Below are 19,227 nucleotides of genomic sequence, written 5' to 3'. Positions count from 1 at the left end.
TATCTTATCTGCTCTGCCTGGAATCTCCTTCATGTCAGCATTTGTGTCTGAATCATCTTGGTATACATCTACAATATTTAGAACAATGCCTCCCATCATTAGTGCTTAAAGATTTGTCAAATGAGTGTACTCTCTTCCTGAAATACACTACAGTTAGAATAGTTGTCTTAAATTTTGTTGTAGGGTTCTGTTTTGTTTTTGTTTTTGTCTTTTTGTCTTTTTTAGGGCCGCTCCCATGGCATATGGAGGTTCCCATGCTAGGGGTTTAATCGGAGCTGTAGCGGCTGGCCTACACCACAGCTGTAGCAACACGGGATCTTTAACCCACTGAGCAAGGCCAGGGATCGAACCCGCAAACTTGTGGTTCCTAGTTGGATTCATTAACCACTGAGCCACAATGGGAACACCATTGTAGGGTTTTTTCTTAAAGGACAGCTGTATTTAGGTATAAGTGATATACAAAAAGCTGTATGTTTTAAGTGCACAATACCATTGTTAACTGTAGGTGCAATGTACAGCAGATCTTTAGAACTTGTTCATCTTTTACAACTGAAAATTTTTTCACTCCCCTTTTCCTGTAGCCCTTAGCAACCACCATTCCTTCTTTTTTTTTTTTTTTTTTTTTTAGGGCTGAAGTTATGGCATATGGAAGTTCCCAGGCCAGGGGTCAAATCAGAGCTATAGCTGCTGGCCTACACCACAGCTGCAGCAATGCCAGATCTGAGCTGTGTCTGCCACCTGTGCTGGATCCTTAACCCACTGAGTGGGGCCAGGGGTGGAACCCACATCCCCATGGATAGTAGTCGGGTTCGTTTCCACTGAGCCACAATGGGAACTACACGATTGTAATCTTTGCTTCAGTGAGTTTGACTACTTCAGATATATCATATAAATGGCGTCATATGTATTTGTCCTTCTGAAACTGGCTTATTTCATTTAGCATAGTTTCCTCAAGGTTCATACATGGTGTCACAAATGGTAGGATTTCCTTCTCTTTTAAGGCTGAATAATATTCCATCATATATATAACCCTAACCCATATATATATATATACATATATATATATATATATATGTTTCTCTTTATCCATTCATCCATCAATGGACATTTGGGTTGTTTCCATACCTTGACTATTGTGAATAATGGCAGAATTTATTTTGTATGACTGGATGGATTAGGGAGTAGCTGTGAGAAGGTGTAGGGTAACTCATTAGGGGGATGGGATAGAGAAGGATCTAGGGCAGGAAACAATACAGTTAATGCATTGTTACCTGACATCTGCTCACAACCTAACACTGTGCTAGGCACTGTGAAGAATTTCAGGAAAGAAGACATTATTCTTGACCCTAACGAACTTACACTCTGGTTTGGTGGCAAAGCATTATATGCATGTAGCCATGTAAAATTGGAGTTTATAGTACAAACTTGAGTTACTAAAATCCTGTTCCAGGCAGTGAATCTTCAACTATTCCTGCCATGTTCTGTTGCATTGCTAAGAATATTGTAAATATTTTCAAGCACTGTTAGTGACAGTTTACCTCAAAAACTTGCCATGCATTTTAATTTAAGCAGTGGGGGCAATTCGCAAAATTGTGATTGTTATAAAACCAATACACAACCAGTGGCAGGCTGTTGTGAATTTGAAAAGACTGGCTGAGTTGAAACTTGTTTCTACTGGGTTTTCTGTGACCAGGTAGCATTTTTATCGCCAAAGCTCTTTGAAACCATTTGACATGATTTGAATGTATTGTGTGTGTGTGTGTGTATTTGTGTGTGTGTGTGTGTGTGTGTGTGTGTGTGGGTGGGTGGGTGTGGTGTAGTGGTCAGTGGTGATAAATATTTAGCAATTATCCCAGGGGTCTAGGGGATCCTGATGTATAGCATTTGCCAATTTATGTGGTATAAATATTCTCACCCTGGCCAATTTTATTTTTATTTATTTATGTTTTGTCTTTTGTCTTTTTAGGGCCACACCTGCAGCATATGGATGTTCCCAGGCTAGGGATCGAATTGGAGCTGTAGCTGCCAGCCTACACCACAGCTCACAGCAACACCGGATCCTTAACCCACTGAGCAAGGCCAGGGATTGAATCTGCGTACTCATGGATGCTAGTCAGATTCTTTCTACTAAGCCACGACGGGAACACCCACCCTGGCCAATTTTAAACTACCAACTGAAAAGCACTGAAGGTGGAGTTGGGAAAAAATGTGAACAATTAGCTCTCAAAAGCCCCTGCAATCAGGGCTCCCTGCCTCCGCCCCCACCAGCACACCATTGTGCAGGGGTGCCGGGTGGTGAGGAGGGAGGCAGAATGAGGAATGAGGATGGGCAGGGGTATAAACAAGGAAAGGAAAGGTTTTAAAAACTCTAAAGGGGTCGTGGTTTTCTCTGGGTAGATGCCCAGGAGTGGGATTGCTGGATCAAATGGTAGTTCTATTTTTAGTTTTCTGAGGAATCTCCATAGTGTTTTCCACAGTGGTTGCACCAATTTACAATCCCACCAACAGTGTACTAGGGTTCCTTTTTCTCCACCCCCTCTCCAGCACTTCTTGGTTGTAGACTTTTGGATGATGGCCGTTCTGGCTGGTGGAAGGTGGTGCCTCATAGTGGTTTTGATTTGTGCGTCTCTAATAATGAGTGATGTTGAACATCTTTTCATGTGTTTTTTGGCCATCCGTATGTCTTTTTTGGAGAACTGTCTGTTTAGATCTTCTGCCCATTTTTTGATGGGGTTGTTTGTTTTTTTTGGTATGGAGCTGCAGAAGGTGTTTATAAATTTTGGAGATTAATCCCTTGTCAGTTGATTCACTTGCAAAGATTTTCTCCCATTCTGTGGGTTGTCTTTTTGTGTTGTTTAGGGTTTCCTTTGCTGTGCAGAAACTTTGAAGTTTGAGTAGGTCCCATTTGCTTATTTTTGTTTTTGTTGTCAATACTCTAAGAGGTGGATCTGAGAAGATGTTGCTGTCATTTATGTCAGAGAGTGTTTGGCCTATGTTTTCTTCTAAGAGTTTTATAGTATCTGGTCTTATATCTAGGTCTTTAATCCATTTGGAGTTTATTTTTGTGTATGGTGTTAGGGAGTGTTCTAATTTCATTCTTTTCCATGTGGCTGTCCAGTTTTCCCAGCACCACTTATTGAACAAGCTGTCCTTTCTCCATTGTATATTCTTGCCTCCTTTGTCATAGATTAGTTGGCTGTAGGTGCCACGACTTGCAAAGACACATGTACTCCAATGTTCATTGCAGCACTATTTACAATAGCCAAAACATGGAAACAACCTAAATGTCCATCGACAGAGGAATGGATCAAGAAGATGTGGTACATATACACAATGGAATATCACTCAGCCATTAAAAAGAACGAAATACTGGCATTTTTAGCAACATGGATGGACCTAGAAACTATCATGCTAAGTGAAGCCAGCCATACAATGAGACACCAACATCCAATGCTTTCACTGACATGTGGAATCTGACAAAAGGACAGACTGAACTTCTTTGCGGAACAGATGCTGACTCACAGACATTGAAAAACTTATGGTCTCTGGAGGAGACAGTTTGGGGGGTGGGGGGATGTGCTTGGGCTGTGGGATGGAAAGCCTGTGAAATCAGATTGTTATGATTATTATACAACTACAGATGTGATAAATTCATTTGAGTAATAAAAAAAGAGAGAAAAAAAAACTCTAAAGGAAGAAGCAAAGTCAGAGGTTTGGATAATTTTGAACTACCTAAGCAGTTTCCTGAAAACAGAGTTATCATTAAGCTGTACTGCTAAAGGTGCGAGACTTCTGTCTGAGCTACTTTGACAACTGTGACAGATAACTTCAGTCTTCACTTTAGGAGATTTTTACGTACCGAATTTACGTTTTTAAGAAGTCGCTCACTTGGAAACTAGTCTATGGTGATACAAATCAGAATAGTGGTTACTTCTTGGGAGGGGGCACAGGAGAACTTTCTGGGATGCTGATCTAGGTTATAATTATTTGTATGTTCATTTTTATCTCAATAATAAATAAATATAGAAAGTTGCTCACTTGGGACATCCTCCACCCTCCCTCCAAAATGTTTCTTCTAGGTGTATGTTAGCTAAAAAATAGCAGGAAGGGAGTGGGAAGCAGGGAAGAAATACAAATTCTCTATTAGGTGATGTACATACCAATAACTGCACTGTGTATGATGTGTTTTTGCAGAGTGTACATTTCACACCGTGCATTATTCATTACACACACAGTGGTATTAGCTAGGAAATTGGGTTCAGGTAAATAACACCAGGAAGTAATGACTGTTGACATTACATGTAGTAATCTGTTTTCCCAGAACAAACTGCAAATGTATTCTGTTTGGAATTAATACAGTATTTTAAATTTTATCCATAAAAATGACTTATGAGATTGAATCCATTAGTTTAATAGAATATCACAATCATCATTCCAAACTTATTTATATTGCAATCAGTAGAATGGGGTGCCTCTTCTGAATAAGAAAATGAATGTGAATGCCAAAGATTTTCTCTTATTTAATTTTAATAATTGTAAATCATCATATGTGATATGTATTTTTCATATTTATGCCTGTAAGCAAATTCTACCAGAGAAAATAGAAGATAGGAGAAAGCCACATTAAAACTTGCAAGCTGTTTCTCTCAGATGGTTTTAGAGCTTTATGTTTCCACAATGAAATGATCAGCATCAAGGCATGTCCCCTAAATTAGGGTCAGGTATGGACCAGGGGTAATGAGCAAGGGAAGGCCCATGGCATGGTGCTCATTCCTTAAACCATTTCATAAGATCCTTGTATGTCGTCAGGATACTTGCTGAGGCTAGCGCTTCCAACCAAGACCTTGGAAGATCCTGGAATGGCAAGTCCTTTTGCAGACAATGTTCAAAAATGTTGGGTGGCATGTTGTTGGCTTCATTGCCTCTAGAAATTAGCCAATTAGCAGGCTTAAAATTTCCATATGCCATTCATCCCCTTAGTTTGTAGTATGGCCTCTGCAGGATGGCCCAGTTAAAATATTCTGCCACTTACAAGTGTTTTTTAGCAGGTTTCTTGACTTGTCCATGTGGCTCAGTTTCCTCATTTGTAAAATGGAGAGAAAAAGAGTACTGACATCAGGCTTGTGATGATACAATGCCTAAACATGCCTCTCACATGAAGGCATGATTGATTTATCATATTGTCAAATCTCTCTCCTAAAGGCACCATTTCAAAGGCAACACTCAGCAAGAATGAATTAAATCAGAGACCTCTTCAGAGGTGCTGTGTACTCAGAGGAAGAAGAGCGGGATAAGGCAACAAGGAGTAGGATTAGGAATGGCCCCACTAACCATCACTCCCAGTGACCTGCTGGAGGATTTTTTGTTTCCTGTCCCTGTGACTAAGCTTTACAGTGTTAGAAGTCAGTCCTTTTCCCCAAACGGGCTTCACTCCTATCGGGTGTCATAACAAGGATCCCATTGACCTACAAGCTACCGCTGACGCTGACCATTTGGCTTCTTTGTGTTCAGTGACCAGCAGCCAAACTGACAAGACCTAATTGACCCTAGTCAGCAGGAGGAGAGGGATAATGTTCCATGATGAGAAGAGAGAGATGTATGTGTGGAACTCAGATGACCCACATGCGTCCCTCCCCACTCCCTGCTATTCCCCAGTCCATTACAACTATGATGAATACATGCAGCACCCCCAGTCTGAGAAGGGTGTGACTTGTCAGGGGTTCAGAACTCTCAGGAATTAAGCCTTGGGTTAAACTACCAGATAAGTCCCTGAAACCTGCCAAGGTAAAAGCTGAGGGTGAGGGGAATTTAGAATGAATAATGGAAGAGGGAGGCATTGAATACCAGTTTGCAGTCCAAGACCAAGTGAATTGGGTGTTGGGAGGCTGTAGTTTACCCCCCTAATTTCCCTCTTCTTAGGCCCATGAGAACCATGGATGGGCTTCTCCTTGGTCATGTATGGAGATGTGGATGTGTGATACCGGGATGGACTGTGACAGACCTAGAGCTATGTTAATCAGATCCCTCTCCCGAAAGGACTCACTATCCAGCTATTTGCACCTTCAGGGTCGATCTCAGCTTTTAAGTCAAGGTCATGCTCTTCTTGGAGCAGCCTCTGGCCAAAGACTGAGCAAGGAAGTAGTAAAAGAGTCTAGCCACTTCTGTCCAACTTAGGACTCATCAAATGGGCATCTTTGCTTCAGAATTTCCTTGCTGGACTGGCAGACCTCTTTCAGCTCTGCACTGAGTCTGACGGCTCCCTTTACCACAATCCTGCTTCCTTCCTTTTTCTTTACAGATGCCACTCCTCAATACATTTCAGTGTTTGCTTCCCAACAACCCATCCTTCTTGCATTCTAGTTTTCTGTGTGGCTGGCTGCTTCTGGATGGTGTGGCATGTGATATGATCACTGAATCCCATGGTCACGAGCGACTCCCACACCTTCTTTGCTGTGAAGTGGGATGTTGGATGGCTTGCTCTGTGGAATTTCATACTTGTGGATCAAGCATTCTATAAGCCCCTGGGTAGTGGTCCTCTCCACCCCCCAGCAATAGAGTCCAAATAATAGAGCTTCACCACCAGCAGCCAGGGGTTTGTAATTATTGTAACAACAGGCAAGATTAGAGTGGTAACCAAGTGGGCCTGCTCAGTGGAGAGCTAAGGAGATGGTTAATAAAACACAGCAACTCTAAAAAATAAAAATAAAACTCAGCATCACTAGAGGCAAAATAGATAGGCAAAAGAGTATTGCTTAATGTATAGAATAAAATAAAAAGTGTAAGAATAAATGAGCAACCTAAACTACGAGTTTACACTAACTTCTGGGGGCCCTGCTAGTGTGTTAAGTTCTGTGTCCTAAGAAAGTGCCTCCAAACCAACCAACTCTCCCTTGTTCTGTCTTGGGCTAAAACATGTCTTGATCAAGCACCTTCAGAATCCAGTCCGGCGGCTATTTCCCTGATTCCTGCCAGCACTTTCTGGCTAGGTCTTCCAGTTCTTTCGGGGTATAGCCCCCTTCCTTCGCTATTACGTCCAGCTTGCTCTTGGAAGATTAATGCTGCTTGTAGACCTGTGACTTTGTGAGGGACAGACCTCTGTATTGTCTCTCATACGGAGGAAGTTTTAGCTGTTATTAGGGAAGACTGGGCCACTGCTACAGGCTCAGAAATTTTAGACAAGACTGGAGAATCGGAGTCTTCAGGAGCATCCACTTACCCATCCCCATCCCAGGTGCCAGGGTGCTGAGTTATTGCAACTAGGACCCTGACTTTGGCATAACATACCTGCCTCAGCTGAGCAATCAACAATCCTTGAAGTTCAGCCACACTAATGATAAAATCCTGGGTTAGATCTGTACCTTTTTATGCTCTTCATTGCTTGAAATGAGAGCTCCTTTGCAAGCTAGAGACTGTTGGGTTCTTGTGTACAGTTTGTTATTTGCCCTCAGCTTTTTATTATCTGTTTTTAGGGCATCAATGTCACTTTCATAATGTCATTTCCATTTTCTTTATGTTTTTAATTCTACCATACATTTCAAATGCTTGAATCACTCCCAGCTAGTACATCCTCCTGACAGGCACATGCTTCCAAAACACCACAGGTAAAAACTTTAAAAATTCAGCTACCTCGTGCCAGGGGCTGTCTGTGCACAACCTCCTACCAGGAAGAGGGTCCTCATTGCCAGTCAAGTGATGAGGGATCTATGCCCTTTCTTGGACCATTTATGTTGCCAAATGTTACCTGTGAGAAGCAGGTGCTGAGGAGTTAGGAGTGCAAAAGGTTTATTTGGTGTATGGTCAAGCCATTCCATAAGGCTGTTCTCTTGCTCTTTGCACATCCCCTGCTCCACCAGTCCCTGCTTCACGTGCACCTTACTCACATGAACGTGCGTGCCCGCTGCTCTGACTAGTGAGTATTCTAAATCCTTAGGCCAGAATGACCTAGTTTATTCAAGGGAAACACCTGCCCTCCTGATGGTTGTTAACGTGAGAGGCAGGACAGACGTGCCTTATCTGGTTTCCCTGGTAACTGATGAGCCAACCTGATGTTAATTTCCAGTATAAATAGTAGCCTCCGTCTGCCCCAAGCAGTCAAGATGGTTGCCATAGTTTGTCTGCTGTACGTGGTGGGGGTGTGGTCCAGGAACTATTGCTTCAGACGTGTAAGATCCCTTGTCTAACAAACCATTCATGTCTCTGTCTCTATCTCTGGGCTCTTTCTTTCTTCAGTCTTGAGGCTGGGCAACCACAAGGCTTGCTAGGCCTGCATGGTGCAGCCCAACATTAGGGAATAACACCTGTGAAGGGATAGGGACAAGAAGCATAATTGAGCAGGGGGAGCCATCAGACTGTGATATGGACCTGACAAAGCCTCTGCCAGCCCAAGAGGGGCGCTCTGGAACAGCTTGCTCCTTAGAGAAGTCCTATGTTGGGTGCAAATAGCTGGGCTTTTGTGCCACTGATTTGCTTGGTCATTAGCTGGGGGTTATCCTGAGATGGCATGTCTTTGATTATCACTCCTTTGCTCAGTCATTGGCTGCAAGCTGCCCCAATAAGAGTGTGACCCCAGTTCAAAAACTCAAGCAGATTCTGAAGAAGCTAAGAGCTGGAGGCTGTTAGCTACCTACAAGGAGGCAGCTGGCAGTTTTTTCTCGAAGGGGAATATGAGGGATGTAGAGATATGTCTGCTAATGGACTAACCTAATACCATTGTGTGTGAGCTAAATTTACCTGTTTAGACGAAAATTTATATTGCCCACCCACTATCCAGTGGTTGAGTCTCACAAAGGAGACTAGACTTGCACATCTGAGTGTTCTGTGAGTGAACATACAACCTTGATATAGTACAGTAGCTTGGGGCATTGGCCAGGGAGGCCACCCATGGGGACGGTGATGGTGACTAGTGCAGGAGATATTGCACATCCATCCAAAGGAAGCTGAGGGCTTGGCTGCCTCTCTGGTGGGGCATTAGGTAAGGCTGATGTGGTGAGAAGAGAGACGTTGAAAAGATGGAAGGCTATGAAAATTGCCTTGGCTAACTGATTGATTACATGGAAGTTAGACCTTTTCAGACAGAAAATTTGTGAATTTTTTAATTTTCATTTTGTATGGGGTAAGGTGGCACTTCTTTTTTCTTTTTCTTTTTTTTTTTGTCTTTTTGCCTTTTCTTGGGCCACTCCTGTGGCATATGGAGGTTCCCAGGCTAGGGGTCGAATCGGAGCTGTAGCTGCCAGCCTACGCCAGAGCCAAAGCAACGCGGGATCCGAGCCGCATCTGTGATCTACACCACAGCTCATGGCAATGCCGGATGGTTAACCCACTGAGCAAGGGCAGGGATTGAACCCTCAACCTCATGGTTCCTAGTCGGATTCGTTAACCACTTCACCACGACGGGAACTCCAGGTGGCACTTTGTCTTCAACACTACTTCTTAAGTTATGCCTCTGTTTTTTTTTTTCCACCCCCACATTTCATTCATTTGTTCATCCATTGATTTGTTCAACAGATACTTAAAACTTTGTTTCAGTTATGGAAATAAAAGAGAAGATAGTATGAGAAAAACAATGTATATATATAAAATATATATGTATGACTGGTTCACTATGCAGTACAGCAGAAATTGACACCACACTGTAAATCAACTATACTTAAAAAAAATTTTTTTTTTTGCTTTTTTTTAGGCTGCTCCCATGGCATATGCAGGTTCCCAGGCTAGGGGTCTAATCGGAGATGTAGCCGCCGGCCTACACCACAGCCACAGCAACACCAGATCTGAGCCGAGTCTGTAACCTACACCACAGCTCATGGCAATGCCAGATCCTTAACCCACTGAGTGAGGCCAGGGATTGAACCCACAACCTCAGGGTTCCTAGTTGGATCCATTTCCTCTGTGCCATGACAGGAACTCCTAAATCAATTATACTTCAATAAAAATAAAAGAAAAATTTAAAAAGGGAGAATCTGCCCATGATCTCAGCTCATGATCTAGTAGGTAAGCACTACTGAGATGGGAAAACTGAGGTAGAGTCTCTAGCCCAATCCTAAGGAGAGAGGGAAGTCAGGGAAGATTTCCAATGAGAAGTGATGTCAATTTAGTCTTAAAGACAGAGTGTGAGTTAGGCATAAAAGTGAGGGGAAGTAAATTCTAGGCAGATGGAGAAGCATGGTCAAAAACCTGGAAGCATGAAAAGACATGGTGAATGGTGATGCCAGACATTTTAAGTAGTTGAATATAATGGGATCTTAGTGGATATTTGTGATGAAGTGGAGACTGGAGGTGAGGGGTGGTAAACTGTAAAACAGAAGACATGGGCAGGAACCAGATCACGAAGGGCTTTTTTTAAATGATAAAGTCATTCACTGTTACGCCAAAGGACAATAAGAACCCATTGATGCTGAGGTGTTATGAAATCCGAAAGATCATTGTGGCTGCAGTACAGAGGGTGAATTAAAGGAATTAAAGACTAGAAATGGGAGGAAAAATAAAAACTAAGAGGCTATTGTATTAAGCCACATAGAAAGTGTTTGCTTAAACCAGGGTGGTGATTTCATAGAAGTAGGCAGACCTCAGAGACGTTAAGGGGGTAGAATGATCAGGACTTGGCTGTGGGTAAGGATGAAGAAGGGAGCAGACCATGTTGATTGTTAGGTTTCTGGATTCACCCCCTGCCCTACTCTCTTTGTGTGGCCTAACCCTCTGTGTGATGGCAAGGGTAAAAGAAACACATCTAAAGAGCGGGCTGTTTACAGTGCTCTGAACGCTTACGCAAACACACAGGCTTAGGTTTCTGTAAACCGAATACCTCTCCCCCCCCTTGCTTGTTTTTTCTCTGATTCCATCCAAGTTCCTCCTCATATCTCCCCCAGGATGATCACAACCACCTCATGTTTCAGGGACTGGTTTGGGTACCTTCTTTGGAGTTGGCATATTCCTTCTTTGGTGCCAATACCAGTTGGTTTTCTTCCACGAGTGCAAACCATGCTGTGATTCTGGGATCCAAAAAGATGAAAAGAATCACACACTTACTTTTCACCACATCTTAGAGCTGTACAAGTTGATGTTAAACAGATTCATCTGTTTTTTCATTGTCATTGTACTGTGGGTTCTGCTTTTTGAGTGCAAGCTGATTTTTTTCCCCCCTCAGATTGTCAAATTGTAGAATTCTACCAATTTGGAGTTCATTAAATTTATTCTTATTTTACTCTACATTAATGTAGTTTTAAATCAAGATAGAGATTCAGAGAGATCCCTGGTTTAGCAGTGAGGTGAGGGTAAGAGCAGAGACGATAGTTTCTGTGTTGGAAATGTTGAGTTGGATGTGCTTATGGGATAATCCAAGTGAGGAGGTGCATTAGATGTGGTCTGGAGTTCAGGAGAGCATTTTGAACTGGAAATGAAGAATTGGGGGACATAGGTGGAAATGGAAACCACGAGAGAGTACCCAGAGAGAGAGTGTACCAAGGGAGAAGAGATGAAGGAACATGGTAGAACTTGCAGGAAATTGACATTGAGAGAGAGGAGAGGGGAGCAGGGAGCAGGAATTGGAAGACAAACTAGCAGCAGGGTAGGAGGAAAACCAGGAGAGAATGCTGTCACAGAAGCCAAAGGAATAGAGACCTCCAAGATGGGAGAGGTTAATAGCACCAAATTCTGGAAAGAACTCAAATAAGATAAGGACTCATGAGGTGGGTAAAATTGGAGTTAACAAGGCTTTTCTGTAAAGAGGAAGTAAGTAAGTAAGTAAATATTTTAGACGTTGTGGCCAATAACTCTTGCAACTATTCAGTTCTGCCACTGGAGGGTAAGAACAGTCACAGATAATATGTAAATGAATGGATGTGGCTATGTTTCAATAAAACTTTATTAACAAAAATAAGTTGTGGCCCAGATTTGACTTGTGGGCCACAGTTTGCCATCCTTTATAGTAAAGTAGGACCACAGTTTATTGATGACCTTGGCAAGAGTAGTCCCTATGGAGTGGTGAGGCAGAAGTCATAGTACCATAATTAAGGAAGAGGTGATGGGATGTAGCAAGCTTTTCTGAAGCTATCTTGTAAATGGGGAAAATGTGGGCCCTAGAGGGTTTACCAGGTCCAGAGAGTCTCTGGCCTTTCAGGAAAACTGTCACTCTCAAGGGGGAAGACTGCAATGTTGTTTGGAAATATTTGTAAAATTGTTTCACCCTATCAGCCTTGCATTCAAGCTTCTTGAGAGCCGCCGCCAGAACTTTAATTGATTTGTTCAGACTTAATGAATATTTATTAGGAAAAATTTAAATCAACCATTTTGCTACAGGACTGAAGCTCAATGAAACCACTGCAGGGGTAATTTTGCCAAAGCTGCTGTCGTGGGGAGAGGATTATTTTTTAGGCTGTCATTGCAGGTTCTTTTATGCTTTTATAGCTAAGGCATTGTGAGTCAATAAATAAGCAAATAGCTCCTGTTTGGAGGGTGGGCAGGTTGTCAGGAAGGTGGTCATTCTGAGGTTCTTGGCAGCTAGAGGCTTACAGGGGCCAGTGTGACTCCTAAGTTCAAAAGGCTCATAGCTTCTGAGGCTCAGAGAGAAATTCAGTTAGGCTCCACCTGATTATATTAGGAAGTGCAAGTCCAAGGGCAGGGGCAGAGGGAAACTCTTCATTTGGGTCTCCCTCTAATTCTTTCTCTGAGCACATCATTGAGCATGGATGTATATAGATTCTTTCTAGTCAGCATCTACCTCACTGCTAAGACTGCCAGCCTCTGAGGGCAGGAGCCAGGTGTGCTTTCCCCTTAGCCTGGAGAAGAGAGGAAGAAAGTATGTTCCCTCACCCATCCATCATGTCCAGGGGATGTTTGGTTACAAAGAAGACAATGGCTGTCAAAGAACTTGCCTATTGAAATGGGTTCGTGAACTCTCAGTGTTGAGAATGCTGAGAAAGTGGCAGTGGGTTTGGGACAAACCTTCCTAATACCCTCCTCCATCCTCTCCTAACAACAGTGCCCTCCTAGGGAGACTTTTGAGAAAGTCCAATTGCACGGTCTTCACCAAATATAAATGGCTTTGGAGTTCCCGTTGTGGCACAGTGGAAAAGAATCTGACTAGGAACCATGAGGTTGCAGGTTTGATTCCTGGCCTTGCTCAGTGGGTTAAGGATTCAGTATTGCCATGAGCTGTAGTGTAGGTCACAGATTCGGCTTGGATCTGATGTGGCTGTGGCTGTGTGTGGTGTAGGCCAGCTCCGATTAGACCCCTAGCCTGGGAACCTCCATATGCTGTGAGTGCGGCCCTAAAAAGACAAAAAGACAAAATAAATAAATAAATAAATAAATAAATAAATGGCTTGTCTGTGATTCTCACTCTTGGTTGTGTAGGACATCTTCTAGTCCCTCATTATTTCACTTTCAATGCTGATGGCAAGTTTTATTAATTCTCAGTGCCATCCATCACTCTTTTCCAAAACTTTGCCTTTTCTTCAGTCCAGAATAAAAGGGGTGAAACTATAAAGCCTCCCAGTAGCCCCAGATTCAAAAGAGATTTCCTGATGGAACACCAAGTTCTGTGTTCTCCCACAACTGAAGGCAGATCTACTGCTGCTGAGTTTCACATCTGCCAAGATCTCATAATAAATTAGTGCCCAGGAAGCCTGGTCCAACAGCATGAGGATAAGAAGGGAGGCGTATGGCTGAAAGTAGCTGAACAGTTGCCTCAGATTTTGAAAGCAACTCTCCAGCTTATAATAGGCTTTAGTGGTTTATGATCCTTATGAAACAGCATATCAGTGCATCTTCTGCTTCACTGAGTCTGGACTCTAAGGAATAAATGGTTTTGCTTCTTGCTTCTCAGTTTGTTCTTTTTTTTTTTTTTTGTCTTTTTTGTTGTTGTTGTTGTTGCTATTTCTTGGGCCGCTCCAGCGGCATATGGAGGTTCCCAGGCTAGGGGTTGAATCGGAGCTGCAGCCACCGGCCTACGCCAGAGCCACAGCAACGCGGGATCCGAGCCGCGTCTGCAACCTACACCACAGCTCACGGCAACACCGGATCGTTAACCCACTGAGCAAGGGCAGGGACCGAACCCGCAACCTCATGGTTCCTAGTTGGATTCGTTAACCACTGCGCCACAATGGGAACTCCTTTTTTTTTTTGGTCTCAGTTTGTTCTCTTCCTCCTCTATGTTCATCTCCCCAAGTCACAGCTCTTTGTCCCCACCCAATAACCAGGAAAGTGATTTGCAATACTTTCTTTCATTAGCCTACCAAGGTTTCCTTAAACACATTTGCCCTTCCTATTTGAAGACTGTCCTATAGACAGTGTGACCAGATGTGAGTGTTAACAGGGCAAGAAAACCAATGCAGAGACCAAGGGCCATTCTCCTCTGGTGTACTTGGGAAGTGTGACATTTGAAGGTCAAAGAGTTTCTTGCAGACCTGGTTGGTGGGTCTGATCCTATGTGTCAGCAAGACAGGTAGCTACCTATGGTCTAACTGAGAAGGACTAAAAGCACATTTTTGCTTCTCCCTTCCTCCCAGGAGAAAGACTCTCAGACCCTGCCTAGACCCAAACTGTGCTCCACCATCATGTGCTGCAAGACCTGAGTTGAACTTCTTCGAGGTAAGGAAGTGGAGTTCCTGTTAAAATAGAAATCTATTATTTTGGAAGATTTGGGGACAACATTTTGTACTTGAACCGATTGCCTCAGCCACTAAGGGGACCATCACTCTAGTCACTGAATCTGCTCCCTAGAGAATCGCTTCTCATTTTCTGGCACTGCTACAGGTATCCTAATCAAGCAAAAGGAAAGTGGTTGAAGAGTTATAAAGCGTGAGTCGGTCACCAGGTAAATGGCATTTCAGAGGATAGTGAAAATGGTAGTAATATGCTGAAGCCTACAAGCCAAATTGACTGTGATGTGTTCATATCTGCCTACACTGCAGAATCTTCTGAGAATTTTCCCTTCCTGCTCCTAATTTTCTCTCTCCAAGGCCTTGTGTTCCCTAACCCCAGATACCTTTCTTTCTAACATCTCAACTGCACTCTTTTTCTTTCCTGGTTTAGTTGTAAATTATCCCCTTTCCCGTTCTCCTATCATTGCCTCCTGTTTTCTTTGATCATCATAAAAAATTGGTCTGAATTTAAACATGGTATTTATTGGATAAAATTACATTCCATGTTCAGTACATACAATTCAGACTAGGTCACTAGCCTTTTGTTTCTCTCTCAGAAACCTTCTAAGATCAGTGTAGTCCTAAATTCATTATTTCTCCCCCGCTCTCTAGATCAGTGGCCCTTGGTGGAATGGAGATTTTTCCACTGGGACATTGCTGTTATCACTCATTAAAGCAGCAGCACAAAATGAAGCCAATTAACTCAGAGTACTAGGGCACATACTCTGTGATGACATGGGAAAGTAATTGGGAGTGTTTTCAAAGATCATTAGTCTTGAGTTTGGGCATTTCTTGGGGCGGTCAGATCTGGTGATGGGAGGATGGGAGATCAGAGTGAGTGGAAGGCAGGTGTCTGAGGAGAGGATCCCAAAGGGGGGAAGCGATGATGAATAGGAAAGACGGCCCTGAAGTCAAATTTTCCTCCTTCCCATATTAACTGAAGTCCTGCTTCTTGCTGTTTGTTGGTACCATCTCACTGGTGGTGCTCCTGACCAACTTAATCTAGGGTCTCGGTGATACAGTTCCCTTTAAGTTACAGGTCTGAACTTGACTGCACTTGCACTTGGGATGGGGAGAGGCATAATCTTTTGTGATGGTTACCATGTGGGTGACTGTACGTCATTGGCAAATCTTCTGATGGGAAGAAAATTGGTGAATAATAACTTCTTGGCACCTGCATCCACGTAAAGTTTAAGCAGTCAAAGCCCAGGAACAGAATTCTTTCTTTACAGTTTTATTTACAAAATGTATTAAAACTTTGTACAATACCTCATGGCAATGAGGCTCTGTAATTTATGCCCACACATGCAATTTACGTGTTTACGGCCATTAGTTTGCTTGGTAATGTTTCTGTTCATTGAAGTACAGCTTTAACAACAAAAAGAAAACAATTGGAGAAAAAATCTTCAAGTGACTACCGCCAAACTCCCGTAGCTTGAAGTTAGTAGCAGAAATTTGAAGCAATCAATGTTTTTTTTTTTAAACATGCAAGTTTTTAAAAAAAATAACAAACCAATTTACCCGCCTCTTCATTCCCAGTGAAGTTTCCTCTCTGAAAAACTGATTTGAGTCAATAAACATCCACTTCTCTTTATATAGTGCCTATGAGAAGTTTGTATGTAGGTTGGTTTGTTTTCTACAACTTCATAGAGCATCAGCTTCCCGTGCTGGGACATTATAGCATTCAGAAGTTGAAAGTCACAGTTTCATGAAAACAAAACAAAAACACGACAGCTTTCTTTTTTTGTTTTTTTTTCAATACCATTTAAAATTTGACAGGTGAGTAATTCGCTTATGACAATTTTTGGAATGAAAGTTTATATTACACTTTTCTGGACACGTTTCGTTGGAAACGAGACTTCTTTTCCTTTTCTGAAGACAAGAGCACATGTGCAGCAAGTCAACTAAAGCATCTAAGGGTCACACTTGGGAAATGAACTCAGGCTCCTAGTTTTTTACAGTCTGGAAAACTTCCCAATGCACATCACTGATGAGAGCAAGATACTGAACTACAGAAAGCATACGTCGTTATATAGGAGGTAATTAGTGAGCGGAGACTAGTTCCTCTGACTGTTCTGATGATGCCAACGGCAGGTACGCAGTTAGTTACTTGATAGCCCGTGGAGCAGTGGAGCGATCTTCGGAGTCAGTAGAGTGACGGCTCCAAGCAAGGACCTGGGATTGCTGCTGAGGCCCTTGGTTTAGCAGTAGGTTTGGGAATGCATCTTAGTCTTGGTAAACTAGAAAAGGACACATGCAGTCTGACGGAGAGCCACGGGCAATAACAGGCAACGGCTGGTAAGACAAACCTAGCAAGAGTAAAAGTCAGATTGAGAACTGGGGTCTGAACCCACTGGCCTGCCTTGCAACGTGGTCCTGTCTCCGTGGTGTACACTTGAAAGGCATACTTAGCAGAGAAAGCAGAGCTAAACACAGTGTTGTTTCTGAGAAAAGATATTCTAAACACATTTGGGAGTGTAGGCAGAATTTCCCTCACCTCAAGGCTAACTACTCAGCTATCCGGACCTAAAATGCACACTGAAGCAAGAAAAACAGATCTGTGAGCTGAAATTCCAAGCTTCTTAGAAAATCCCGGAATCCGTTTTGAGGAAAGCACCGAGAGGTATGCCTAATAGTGCCCCATCCCCTGCTACACACAAGTCAATTTCGAAAGCTCTGTTAATCCCTTTACCGAGTGGGAAGGTAGCAAAGCATTTTCACAAAACCATTTCAAAACACAGAAGTCACCGTTTAGTCCCTTTTCCAAAAGTGTTTGAATTTTCCTAAGTGTTGCATTTACATTCTAAAGATATACACATGTCAGCAAGATTGAAAGGAAACAGGTGCACAGAACATCACCGCCAACAGGAAATACCAAAAACATCTGGTCAACAGATCCTAGAAGAAATGCCAGTCTGTCCTCCCAGACAGAGGGAGTCAGATTTTTTTTTTCCATAAATCAGGAGGAATGAATTATTTTAGCTAAGATGGGCCTGTTTGCTGAATTGGAATTTTGAATTTGTGTGTGTGTGTATTCAAGAACATGGTGTTTGTGTACTGTGCAGTGGTATCAAAGAATGGCTTTTGTTGAATTGACTTTTTTTCAAAATAAGATTTGTTTTCGCATACTGGAATCTTGCACGTCCATTTTTTTGTTGGTTTTATTTTAATTTCTTTTCAAGCGAAGCAAAAAGATTTCAATGATGCTTTGCATTGTCGCGAGTCTCAGAGTATTCCATAAGGCACTGAAGGAAAAAAAAATCAGTTTTTCCTATTGAAAGGTCATTGCACCATCAGCAATATTCGTGTCATGCCCGACACCAAGGAGAGTGAAATCTGGCTCAGGATCCTTGAAGCAGCCACGTTTTCGGTGATTCCTCGCATCACGTGCCTCCAGTGGGAAGGGATCTGCAAAGGCAAGGGGGAAATTTAAATTTGGATGGATTTCCTTTTGGGAATTGAAGTCTATCATGGCTCAGTATATCTTGGACAAGAAGCAAGGCTATTTTCTCAAACTGGCATCTCTAAGGCTGCACCTGGTTTGACTGGCTTTAGGCAACAGGTTGGTTTAAATGCTTTCACTTGACCATAATGGAAGATAATATGAGAAAAAGGTGTCTATGTATATATGTATGACTGGGTCACTATGCTGAACAGAAATTGATTCAACACTGTAAATCAGCTATACCCTAATAAAGAATACATTTTAAAAAATGCTTTCACTTGAAGCAAATGCTTTGCAGTAGGTAAAATTAAATTTGTTTTTTTTACTATGCATTGTGCTAAGGAATACATGGGCCTTGCATGAAGTCTAACTCAAAATGTTAATCGCTTAGTAAGTAGGTATACTAGAAAGCCTTAGTGGCATTTCAATATAGATACTCAAGATGACTCTACCACTGATTGCAGAACCTGTTTACTTAGGACAGAGTGTAAAGTGTGTGCCAGGGCTTGATCCATTGAAATCCATTTGACTGTGAGAGGAAAATGTGCTGCTCATTGCCAGAAAGGTGACAGCTTGTTTCTCTTGATATCTACAACCTTAGTGATGTCTGAAAATAGCACATGAACTTTAAAGAGATAGCACATTCCAAGTAGAGGCCAGAACAGTGATACTCATGAAGGGATCCATGGAGTCTTTGTCCTGACATTCTGGGTCTGATTGACATGCTGATGCTGCCCTCCTTTTGGAGGCCTTAACTAGTGCAACGGGTTCATTGGCCCCTGACTCTGAAACCTTAAGGCCAATTTCCTGCCGCCTCTTCAAGTTCACATCCTTCCTCTCCATCCTTTCCCTCTAGGCTAATGGGACCTTTCCTTTTCTCCTGAGCTAACACTGTTTTTTTGTTTTTTGTTTGTTTGTTTTTTTTTTTTTTTTGGTCCCAATGGAATGATATGATCACTAGATACCACTGGCCCTGGAATAAAAGTATTATAAAAGTATTTGTAATATTAATGTCAATGATACATCTGAAGGCCAAAAGCCCCAAAGAGAGCAGAATAAGACTAACGTGGAAGTGGATAAACCTCTTCCTTGGGATCCCTATGGTCCATGGTCATATCTATGTCAGAAGTTTGGAGAAATTTT

General features: G+C 42.4%; 1 protein-coding gene across 2 annotated transcripts in view; it reads right to left on the bottom strand.

The window, feature by feature from the left end:
• Positions 1 to 15,857: 15,857 nt before the first annotated feature.
• Positions 15,858 to 19,227, bottom strand: part of GRIA3 (glutamate ionotropic receptor AMPA type subunit 3) — a 283,047-nt gene continuing 279,677 nt past the window's right edge. For both annotated transcript variants that reach the window (XM_047764735.1, XM_047764736.1), the window contains one exon: positions 15,858 to 18,047. The gene's annotated coding sequence lies outside the window, so the exon portion shown is untranslated. The remainder of the gene's footprint in view (positions 18,048 to 19,227) is intronic.

This window comes from Phacochoerus africanus, chromosome X, assembly GCF_016906955.1.
Source record: "Phacochoerus africanus isolate WHEZ1 chromosome X, ROS_Pafr_v1, whole genome shotgun sequence".
Lineage (NCBI taxonomy): Eukaryota > Metazoa > Chordata > Mammalia > Artiodactyla > Suidae > Phacochoerus > Phacochoerus africanus.
This window is presented reverse-complemented; position numbering and strand designations above follow the sequence as displayed.